A 12,261-nucleotide genomic window follows, 5' to 3' on the forward strand; every position below is an offset into this window, starting at 1 on the left:
TACAGAGTCAATGCAGTTATGGGAGAGTCAGCTGGATTCTTTGATAGTCTGTACATTAACGGAATTATTAACTAAATTTCAGTTGCAAAATCTTTATTACTGGTGACTAAGCACTTGGTGTGCTTTGCTACTTATAATAATCTCACACATACTTTATGCTTACCCTATCTGTTTTTTACATCCACCTGTTGTGTCTCATATTAAAGTTAAATTATGAACTCTTTGGGACAAGATCTTTGCCTAAGTTATGTTTACAATGCTTACTACAGTGCAGCTTAGATGCCTACTGCAAAATAATCACAGAATAAACGGTGGTGTCATCCATGAGCAAAGAAAATTCATCTTTATATTAATACTTCAGGTTGGTTTGCATAATTGATAAGTTATCTATCTTTTTACTTGTATCTTGAGTGAAGTTGAAGTAAAAGCTAACATGAAACAATAAACATAGAATCTCGCGATGGCATTTTTACTGAATTAAGTTCAGAATGTATATACACTCTAAAATTTTCAAATGTGTTTGCAAAGGTATTGTAGCCGTGTTGGTTCCAGGATATGAAATGCACAAGGTGGGTAAGGTGATATCTTGGACCAACTTTTGTTGAAGGAAGATACAAACTTTCAAACTACATGGAGTTCTTCAGATTTGGGGAAAGAAATCAGAATTTCTGAGCTAAATACACAGTAGTTGAGCATAAGTGGTAACACGTTGTAGGATATCACTTGAGATGGTGAGTGGGCAATAAGGGTTAGATTAAACAACAAGGAGTCCTGTGGCACTTTAATTACTAATAAATTTATTGGGGCATAAGCTTTTGTGGGCTGCAGTTCATTTAGTCAGATCCATAAAATGAAAGATTCAGATGGCAGGGATACATACATACAGAGATGGGAGTTTTACAATGGTGCAAATGAGAGTAATTCATTCAGGGTGGATGTGGCTCACTTCCAACGGTTGATAAGGTAAGAATACCTAATGGGGAAAATTGCTTATTATAATGGGAGAGCCATTCCCAGTCCTTATTTCAGACCCAGTCTGATGGTGTCAAATTTACATATGAATTCCAGCACAGCAGTTTGATGCTGAAGTCTTTTTTGAAGTTTTTTGCTCAAGTGTAACTTTCAAGTCTGTAACTGTGTATCCAGGAAGGTTAAAGTCCTTTCCTTACAGTTCTTGTATGTTACCATTCTTGGTGTCTGATTTGTGTCCATTTATTCTTTTGCGTAGATGCTGTCCAGTTTGTCCAGTGTACATGACAGAGGGGCATTGCTGGCACATGATGATATGCAAATGAACAAGCCCTTGATGGTATAGCTGATGTAGTTAGGTCGTATGATTGTGTCACTAAAGTAAATATGTGGACAGATTTGGCAACAGCGTTTGTTGCAGAGTTTGGTTCCTTGGTTAATGTTTCCATGTGTGGTGTGCAGTTAGTGGTGAGTGTTTGTTTCAGGTTGGGGGGCTGTCTGTAAGCGAGGACTGGCCTGCCTCCCAGGATCTAAGATAGCAAGGGATTACCATCTAGGATAGGTTGTAGTTTCTTGATGATGTGTAGGAGAGGTTTTAGCTGGGGGCTGTAGGTAATGGCTAGTGACGTTCTGTTGCTTTCTCTGTTGGGCCTGTCCTTTAGTACATGAATTCGGAATAATGGTATGCAAAAGGAATTTGAAAATGGACCATTTTAAGGGCTAGCAAGCAGGTGTGTGCTACTGATCATTATAATGAGCCATGAAACCAGTGTCTGTGATAAGTCCATGGTTTTAGTGTACAGCAGCATTCCCAGAGTCCACATTTGGAAGTGGTGTTTAACAGGCTTCCTTTGAGGATGAGTGTTGAAAAATTAGATATGGTGTGATCACTTTGTGAAAAGGATTTACTTATGGGTGATATTTTCTGTTATATTTTCTATCCCTTTCCTAATAGCCCCTTGCATGGTTAGCTTTTTTGACTGCCACTGCACATTGAGAAGATGTTTTCAGTAATCTATCCACAATGACTCCCAAAGTCTCTTTCTCAACAGGTATCCACTAATTTAGATCCCATCATTTTGTATGTATATTTGGGTTTATTTTTTTCCAATGTCTTTTACTTGGTATTTTCTACTATTTAATTTCTTCTTTTGTAGTCCAGTCATCCAGTTTTGTGAGATCCTTTGGTAACTCTTCACAGTCAGCCTTAGACTAATTATTTTGAGTAATGTAGAATTGTCTGCAGACTTTGTCACCTCACAGTTTACCACCTTTCCCAATTATTTCGGAATATGAATAGGGATGTTAGATTGCATGTAATTGAATAGTTGTGTAACCGCATGAAATTTTAGTGATTGCACGACTATTTGATAGTCCCTGGAGGCAGGGCCAGCAGCCAGTGTGCTTCCAGAGCCACCCCCGGAGAGCACCCGCCACCTTGCACTGCTGCCTCTCTAGCAAAGGCAGCAGCGTGGGGTGGCAGGCAAGAGCTGGTCAGCGAAGGGAGCCACTTTAAAACCAGCTTCCCACACAGATAGATCCACCTACTGCAGAGCAGCAGCCCCTGTCCACGGGGGAATCCAAGCCCCCATTGACAGAGGGTGCTCCCTGGCAGTGGCCCCTGTCCATGGGGGGGTCTGAGCTCGCGGACAGAGGCTACTGCTGCTGAGCAGCCTCTGTCCGCAGTGAGCTCAGACCCACCACAGACATGGGCTGTTCTGTGGGTCCCAGAGCAGCCTCTGTCCATGCAGAGCCCACGTCATGGCAGACGAGGATGCTTTATGGCAGCCTTCCTTGCTCTCACACATCCCACGCTGCTGCCTCTGATAGAGGCAACAACGTGGGGGGGAGAGGGATAGGTGGCACTGCAGAACTGGTGCTGTGGGGAACCAGCTTTTAAGCTGCTTCCCCCAGCACCAGCTCCTGCCTCTTCCCCCTCACTGTCTCTGTAGGAGGCAGGGAGAGGAAGGGCAGGTGGGTCTGTGGAGCTGGTATGCACAAAAGGCAGATCCACACATGAATTGGCTCCTGTCTACCCCCTGACCCTCCACGCTGCTGCCCCTCTATCAGAGACAACAGTGCGGGGGGCGTGGAAACAGGCAGATCTGATGCTTGTGGGGAGCTGGTTTCTAAGCCAGCCCCTAATGGGCACTAGTTCCCACCACCCCTTGCTGCTTCTAATACAGAGGCAGCAGGGCGGGGGATTGCATTTGACTCATGTAGTCATTACACGTTGACATCCTTAAATATGAGTCGCATAAGTAGGACAGAATCTTGGGGAATTTAGCTATTTCTCAACCTTTGTTTTCACTGTGGAGAACTGACCAGTTTATTTTCAATCTTTGTTTCCTGTCTTTTAACCAGTTACTGATTCATGAGATCTTTCCCCCCACCCCATAACTCCTTACTTTGTTTAAGAGGCTTTGGTGTAGGACCTGTTCAGAGACTTTTTGAAATTCCACAAATTTGTTGACCCCCTTAAATAATTTTAATAGGTTGGTGAATTGATGTAAGTAAAGTGATTCCTGATGTAAAAACATCTACATAAACAGATTGGATGTGCCACATTTGATAGCAAAGCAGTGGTCTGTATTAGGGTTGTGAATGTTTAGCCAGTTAACCAGAAGGGACTGGAGCAACCAGTGCGGCCCATGCCAGTGGCGCAGAAGCTGGTGCAGTCCAGCAGTGGGCAGGTGAGGAGCTGCACCAGCCATGCTGGAGTAGTCCACCCACCCACATCCCCCTTTAATCGGTTAACTAGTTAAACAATATGTTTAACCCGTTAACCAATGAAATGGGATTTTACATCCCTAGTGTGTGTGTGTGTGTGCTTGACCACATCATAACTTGTAAAGAAGGTAGCCTCAACCTCAACTCCTTATTAATCTGGGGGGGGAAACCTAGAAACACAAAAACAAGATGTCTCCTCTTCAGGTGCTGGGGTAGAAAGCAGAGACAGTTATATTAGGTAGAGCAAACTTTCAAGTTTTCTAACATAGAACTGTGCTCAAACAGGCATTATTTTGAAGTTGCTTGTCAATGTCACAAGCTGCCAATGGCTCCAGTGTGTTCAAAACTTTCTGTGTCTAAGATAAAAATTGAAAATTAATTAAACAACGGATCCATTTGATTGGTCTTTCCAGGATCCACTTAAAGCTACAACCATCACTAATCACCTTCCTGAAAATCAAATGAACATTACAGCCTTACAAGTAGCAGCAAAGGCCATTATGAACAGTGTAAGTAGGATCCTTGCAGCATAATTACGAACTGACGTATTGAAAGAGATTCCCCTCTTGAAGGAGTCCTGGAGATTATCATTAAACTCAAGTGGCATAGTCAGCCTGAAATGTTACCTAAGGGCAGGGAGTGGCAAATTAGACTTCTTGTGTATTGCAGTAATAGAAAGTTGTCTGTCATGTAAAGAAATGCATTTGCATGTAAAGAAGTAGACGAGTGATTAATCCGAATTAGTTAAATTTTTACTACACAAGTATATATACAACGCGTTGGGATAGTGAGATGAAGGTTTTTTTTAAATTGTCAATGAGACTGTTTATTTTATTCCTCCTGTAAAAGAGTTGCTTATTTATCATGAGTAAAATGCTGTAGGTCTTCCTGGAAGTAAAACTATGTTTTACTTACTTTTTTACACCCACCCACCTGGTGTTGCCTAGGTCTTTATGGGAGCCCCGGGGGTGAGGGCAGGAGGCTAGGAGGTGTCGTGGGGCCTCAGGACAGAGGGTGGGAGGTACAAGACTCAGGGCCGGGAGTGCACTCCTTCCAAGGTACCGGGGTTGTGCTGCCCTAGCCACTCCTCCCAGGAGTCAGGGGCTGCACTGCCCAGCCCTCCAGATTGCAGTTCCTGGGGGACAGGGCTGTCCAATCCCCTCTCTCCTCCTGCTGGCCAGCCTTCCTGGTGTCCCAGCTGGCAGGCGACCCCACTATCCAAAGACCTCTCGCACTTCCCAACTCCCTACCCTGAGTCCTGCCACCCTACTTCCTGCCATGAATACCCCACCCTGGCCCTGACTCCTGCACCCCCATCTTCCTGTCCTGAGCCACTCCTCACTTCCCAACTCTGACTCATAACTTCAAACTCTGGTATATCTTGCCCTTCTAGGGCTTATAAAAGTGCTGTGCCCCCCAATGGAAAGCTGAAAATCTTCACTTTCCAGTGATACAAAGATCTCATTTCTAGCTCTTCTACCCATTGTAACTTCAGGACTGAATAGTGTCCAGCTTGGGCTTCAGAAATGGAAGGGAGATTCCACATTTGGAAGGGAAAAAAACTAAGGCATTTGATTGGCAGGTTGAAATTTTTAAAATAATGGCAGTTTGAAGCTGCTCTGAGAGACTTGGAATGTTAGGATAAAAAATGATTTTTGGCAATAATCTGCAATTCTGTCCAGTTAGTGGGAGAGTACATTTCAGGAGTCCTGCTTCCTTACATGTATACTACATTGCAAAGGTAATATGTGATTCTTGTAATAAAAGACCACATTATAATACATATACATGGGGGGCAGAACTAAGGTTGCACAGACAACTTTAATATTATTGATGCCCGTCTTTTGAATATTGAGCTATTCAGCCTTAACAGTCTTTAATTTAGTATTTTTATATGGAATTATGTACATAATTTAGCTACCAAATGTAGGTATAGAGGTGCTTCCTTTTCTGCCTTTAGCAAGGAACAAAATTGTGGTAATTTCAAAAACTGAAAAGATAGCAAATAAACTAGCAAAAGTCAAAGCTTATTGCTTAGATGTGTTCAATTATTAGTTCTTAAATCATGGAAAGTAGGGATGTAAAATCCTATTGAATTAGTTAACCTCTTAATGTTTACATTTAATCGGTTAATATTTAAATGGGGGAGGGCCCCGGGCCTGCTGCAGACAAGGATTGCTCTGGCTGGGCTGGAGCACGCTTGCCCACGGTGCTCCCTGTACCCACCATGCACGAGGGCTCTTCCAGCCCCCACCAGTTAACCTTAACCAGTAACCCTCACCCTTAACAACCCTAATGGAAGATAATTGTTAAAGAAAGGACAACAAACATGACTCTGGCTGTTTAATGCCAATTATAGGAGATATTTTATTGCTCAGTGAACTACCATCTTGCAGAAATTAGATTAAGATTAACTGTTCGTCTCTGTGTTTGTTTAAAAAGTGTATTCAAGTAAAATGTATTAGTTGTTTGAAGCACTACTTGCTGTTATGACCCAGTGATCCAATTTAACCCATATAAAATGCCAGATACCATGATGGTTGGTAGGGTATTTATGTGCAATTATAATAATTGTGACTTTCCTAGCTCTATATTTCAGATTATTAAAAATATTTTAGTTAACATAAGAGCTATATAAGGTTAATACTTCCTTCAATTTATGAAGAAAGCTCCAAAATGCTAAGTCATCAAGGGGTTAAGTTTAAATGTGAGGAGTAGAAAACTAGTTGTGGTACTTAATGCAGTTCTGGGAATTTCTTGAGGAATTCCATTATGGTGAATGATCTGACTTGGGTTTTATGAGAAACAGCCTAATTAGAGGAAAAGCAGAGACATTTTAGGTTAAAACCTGCTGGTGCAGGCTCTGAATCATTCTCCCTCTTGTAGTGCATTTAATTGGTGAGTCAAATGAAATGTATTGCTTTCAGTAAGTGTATTTCCCACAATTGGAACCAGCTGTTTTTATTGTTGAACCAGCTTTTAGCCTAGCATCCAGCTCATTCACAAGAAGCTTCTAGTGCTGCATATCTGTGGTTCCCGAGAGCAAAGGCCAGAAGAACTGCATCTAGGAACAAGCTCCATGATCAGAGTTTTATGAAACAGTCAGTGGTCGTTTCATGTGTGTGTTTACTTTTATTACCATTTCACTAGTATGATTCTGAAACTCCAAATATTCATAAAAAGCTCAGATTTATATACACTTTAGAGACAATAAGGTGGATGGAAGGGAAAACCTGTGGGACTGTAAAAGAAGCTCATTTTATTAAAGCAGATCTAAATTAAGTGCCACAGTGAAGAGAAGATTGAATCAGAACAGTTAAAATGACTGGTAGGAAGTGAGAGTAATAGCAAGGAATGCCTTTTAAAATTGTTGTAAATGGTCATTGAGAGCCCACCGCTATATTGTATTTTAAACTATCTACTCCACATGGTGATCTTCCGACTGGACACAAATGCTTGTGTCTAGCATTTGAAGCTATTAACAGGTGTTTTCATCATTCTGAGATGTAAGTGATACTGTAGGCCTTAAAGGATACTTACTTCAGAGGGGTAGCAGAGTTAGTCTGTACAGGATAAACTTAAAAAACAACAAATAGTCTGGTAGCTCTTTAAAGACTAACAAAACATGTAGATGGTATCATGAGCTTTCGTGGGCACAGCCCACTTCTTCAGATGACCAACCGGAATGTTCAACACTCCAGTCATCTAAAGAAGTAGGCTGTGCCCACAAAAGCTCATGATACCATCTACATCAGTGGTCCCCAACACGGTTCCCATGGGCACCATGGCACCCGCGGGGGCATTTGTGTGCTCCCGCCAAGTGCTCGGGGCTGGCCCCACCCCGGGAGCATGGTGCATGCGCGGTGCCGGAGCCGACCCCAGGCGCATGGGGGGTGCTGGCTCTGGGAGTGTGGTGAATTGGCTGCCCGCGCCCCAGGCGCGTGGCTATGGGGGGTGCCGGCCCCGGGAGCACGGCGAAGTGGCCACCCGTGCCCCGGGTGCGCGGCACATGGGGAGCGCCGGCCCTGGGCGCACAGCGAATTGGCTGCCCGCGCAGCAAATTGGCTATCCGCGCCCTGGGTGCGCGGCTATGGGGGAGCGCCAGCCTCGGGCGCAAGGCAAATTGGCCGCCCCGGGAGCACAGCAAATTGGCATCCCCGCCCCCGGGCACGCAGCTATGGGGGGGTGCCAGCTTTGGGCACGTGGCTCTGCAGGACGCTGGCCCCAGACTTGCTGCAAATGGGAGGCACCACCCGTGGCCACGCTGCACATAGGGTTGCTGACCCCAGGCATGTGGCTCATGGAGGTGTGGCGTAAGCGTGGCCCTGCCCCCGGGTGCGCAAGTGTCCCTGCCCTCTGGCGCCTGGCAGGCGAACGGCCATGCCCCCTGGCGCCTGGCAGCTTCAAATGGTTGGGGACTACTGATCTACATGTTTTGTTAGTCTTTAAAGTGCTACAAGACTATTTGGGTTTTTTTAAGGCTATCTACTATCAGTGGCATCACAGATGCTTGCATTCTTGGACAACTAGTAAACCAGGAGATATCAGGATTTCACAAACGATACAAAGAAGTTTTCAAAAGTTAAATCTTTTTGTTGTATGCTGCGTTCTTTCTGTGGTTAGCAGAATCATTCAGCACGTGAATCCATAAACATTCCCTCAGTGATACCACTTGTGCATCAGTTCCTAACAGCTGGGAATGCATTGCGATAAAGTTATGCAAGTAAACTAAATGATTGTGCTTTGGGTTAACTTCCAGCAAAATGTACATAGTCTTCTAGTGTTCCTTGTAGAAAGTCTCTGTAGGTTACTTTGCATCAGAGAAGAGCTAACAGCCCATCTGTTGTCTACCTGATACCTCACTGAAACTTGAGGATCCAGAAGAATATATTTCTCCTTAGAACTCCGGCCTGAAATACTAAGGAAGACTATGAATACGGGTCTAACGGGGTTTCTTCATGCCTAGCACCTTCTCTTGAGCACAGTTTCTCCCAGCGGCCTCCATAATTCCTTAAGAATTTGTGGTGTTCACAAGTGACATCCAGCTGTGCATTAGGGATGTGAATGGTTAACCAGTAACCTCACCCTTAACGGGCGAGTCTTACCAGTTAAGGTTAGTGGTTGGGGGCTGGAATAGCCTGTCTGCCTCAGGCTTCAGTGCCCTGCAGGCAGTGGCTACACCAGCTGGGATGCTGGAGCAGCCCCTGCCTGTGGGGTGCTTAGGCCTGTTGCAGGCCAAGGTTACTCCAGTGTCCTGGTTGGAGCAGCCTCTGTCCTTGATGGGCCCAGGCACCTCACTGGCAGGGGCTGCTCCAGCATGGACTGTGCAGCCCCTGCCTGTGGTGGGGAAAGGACACTCCAGCCCAGCAGCAGGCAATGGGGATGCTAGAGCCGGGCTGGAGTAACTCCCCGTCTGGTTCCCCACTTTAATCATTTATCTAGTTAAACAATATATTTAACTGGTTAACCAATTAAACAGGATTTTACATCCCTACTGTGCATTTAATTTGTTAAACAAATAGTCTAGTAGTACCTTAAAGACTAACAAAGCACCTCAATGGTATCATGAGCTTTTGTGGGCACAACACAAATGAAGAAGTGGGTTGTGCTCACAAAACTCATGATACCATCTACATGCTTTGTAAGTCTTTAAGGTGCTACTAGACTATTTGTTGTTTTTAAGTTTTTCCTGTTACAGACTAACTTAGCCACCCTCTGAAGCTTTTGATTTGGTAGTTTCCTAAATTGAATAGTCTGGTTGCAGCTATTCTGTTGCTCCTCTTGTTTAAAGTTCTGAATGTAACTTTTTTCTGGATATTATTTTAAGGCATAATGATGCTTGGAAGACTCCCTTTGTTAAAAATAAACTTTTTCACGGTCTTTGTAGTTTGTTAAACATATCTTAATGCCATTACGCCACCTTTGTAATTAATCTGTTCCTAGAAAACAAACTGTATCCAAAAGTACTTTCAGTAGCTACTCAGCTAAAAGAGAATCTGCTTTTTCTGTCAGGCCTAGCTGTGTTTGAAGCTTGATGTATAGTCTGATGTATAAAACACACACGCTGCACTGCTTATTCCCTTGAATAGCTTCCATCTAAACAGGAAATCATGCCAACCTGCAATAAAATGAGATCAAGTATATTCAGATCAGCATAATCCTGCTTTTCAAACACCCATTGAAAGCCTCTTTAACTGCAACTTTCTGTGATTCCACTTTTTTTTTCACCCGTCCATCCTGGTGTGTTTTGCATGCAGTATCATTATTTATAGTCCTCTGCTGAGGTGACACACACAAACATTGAGAGAATATTGTGCTGGAACATGTGCCCATCCAGACTGAAGGAAGCTCAGAATGCTTTTTCAGCATTTTTCTGAGGGGTGTGAGTAATTTGAGCATTTGGGGGAGGAACACTGGGCAGCTGGGGATGCAAGGACCACCCTGTGCCACATACTGAGAGCAAGAAGTCTGAGTGAGCAATTGTTCTGCATTCCCAGACATCAACATGTAATGGATCAGCCTGTCTTCCTCAATCTCCAGATCAGCCCTCCAGAGCTGATGGAGAATTAGGAAGACTGTTGGTGCCCTCTTCTGGACTCCACACTAATCTGTCCTAGAAAGGGTACCATGTGCCCAGAATGCAAGTCCTCTTCTCCCATGCTCCCACCATAGTAGAACCCATCTGTTACTCATGCCTATATCTGAAACGCTGCAGAAGAGAAACTCTCTAATCCTTCCTTTTCAGATTCAAGCTCTTAGTGACAGGCAAAGAACAGATCTCAGGTTCAACAAGGGTGATGAGACGTCAGGCCGAGGGACTTCTCAGTATTAATTGGGTTTCGGGACTTCGCAGACTGACACAAAGGCTCCAGCTTGGGGAACCCACTGAAAGCATAACACTGTCTAACTGCAGACCCAGGTCACTCAGGTCAGCAATGCAAAGATGCATTTGGTTTACAAAGGTAGTGAACCGTCTAGAATAAGGGTCATAATGACTATCCGCACGTGTTACAAAAATCATAGTTACAAACAGCCTGGAAGCATAGACAACACTCCAGATTTCTTTGATGAATGTTCTACCACATGGTTCTGAACATGAGAATGGCCATACTGGGTCAGGCGAGAGGTCCATCTAGCCCAGTGTCCTGTCTTCTAACAGTGGCCAGTGCCAGCAGCTTTGAGGAAATGAACAGAATAGGGCAATTACCAAGTGATCTGTCCTCTGTTGTTCAGTCCTAGCTTGTGGCAGTCAAAGATTTAGGGACAGCTGAAGCATGGAGTTGCATCTTGATGAATAGCCATAGATGGACCTATCCTCCATGAATTTATTAGGGTCATCAAAAGAATAAAAAATTAATAGTCCAGTTAATCACACTGTTAATCATTTGCTTAAATATTTTCAGATGTTTTCTGCAGTTTTAAATATACTAATTTAAATTACAAGAGAAGATAGTGAGTGCTGTACACTTTGTATTTGTTTTAGAAATATTTGCACTGTAAAAAAAACAAAAAAATAGTATTTTTCAGGTCCTCCATGACAAGTACTGTAGTGCAGTCTCTTTATTGTGAAAGTTAAACTTATAAATGTATAATTGTATACAAAAATAACTGCCTCCAAAAATAAAACAGTGTTAAACTTTAGAGCCTACAAGTCCACTTAGTCTTACTTCTTGTTTAGCCAATTGCTCAGACAAATAAGTTGGTTTATGTTTTCAGGAGATAATGCTGCCTGCTTCTGGTTCACAATGTTACCTGAAAGTGAAAACAGCCATTCACATGGCACTGTTTTAGCTGGCATTGCAAGATATTTACATGCCAGATGTGCTAAAGATTCATGTGTCTCTTCATGCTTCACCCACCATTCTGGAGGATATGTGTCCGTGCTGATGACAGGTTCTGCTGGATAACGATCCAAAGCAGTGCAGACCAACGCATGTTCATTTTCATCATCTGAGTTAGATGCCACCAGCAGAAAGTTGATTTTCCTTTCTAGTGGGTCTGGTTCTGTAGTCTCTGCATCAGAGTGTTGCTCTTTTTTAACACTTCTGAAAGAATGTGCCATAAATCATCAGCGATTTAGATAATGGCATAAGTTTGCAGATGATACCAAGATGGGAGGGATTGCAAATGCTTTGTAAGATAAGGTTATAATTCAGAATGACAATGATGAGACAAACTGGAGAAATGGTCTGAGGTAAATAGGATGAAGTTTAATAAGGACAAATGCAAAGTACTCCACTTAGAAAGGAACAATCTGGTTCACATATAGAATGGGAAGCGACTGTCTAGGAAGAAGTATTGCAGAAAGGTATCTAGGGGTCATAGTGGACTACAAGCTAAATATGAGTCAATAGTGTGATGCTATTTCAAAAAAAGCAAATATGATTCTGGGATGTGTTAACAGGAGTATTGTGAGCAAGACATGAGAAGTTATTCTTCTATATTCTGGGTTGATTAGGCCTCAGTTGGAGTATTATGTGTTCTGGGCACCACATTTCAGAAAAGATGTGGAGAAATTGGAGAGGGTCCAGAGATGAACAACAAAATTGATAAAAGGTGTAG

The 12,261-nt window shown here is 43.3% G+C and overlaps 1 protein-coding gene across 3 annotated transcripts in view; it reads left to right on the forward strand.

The window, feature by feature from the left end:
* The window catches only part of ASH1L (ASH1 like histone lysine methyltransferase), a 157,478-nt gene that overhangs the window by 61,959 nt on the left and 83,258 nt on the right, over positions 1-12,261 (forward strand). The window lies entirely within an intron of this gene.

Source organism: Pelodiscus sinensis, chromosome 24 (genome assembly GCF_049634645.1).
Source record: "Pelodiscus sinensis isolate JC-2024 chromosome 24, ASM4963464v1, whole genome shotgun sequence".
NCBI classification, from domain to species: domain Eukaryota; kingdom Metazoa; phylum Chordata; order Testudines; family Trionychidae; genus Pelodiscus; species Pelodiscus sinensis.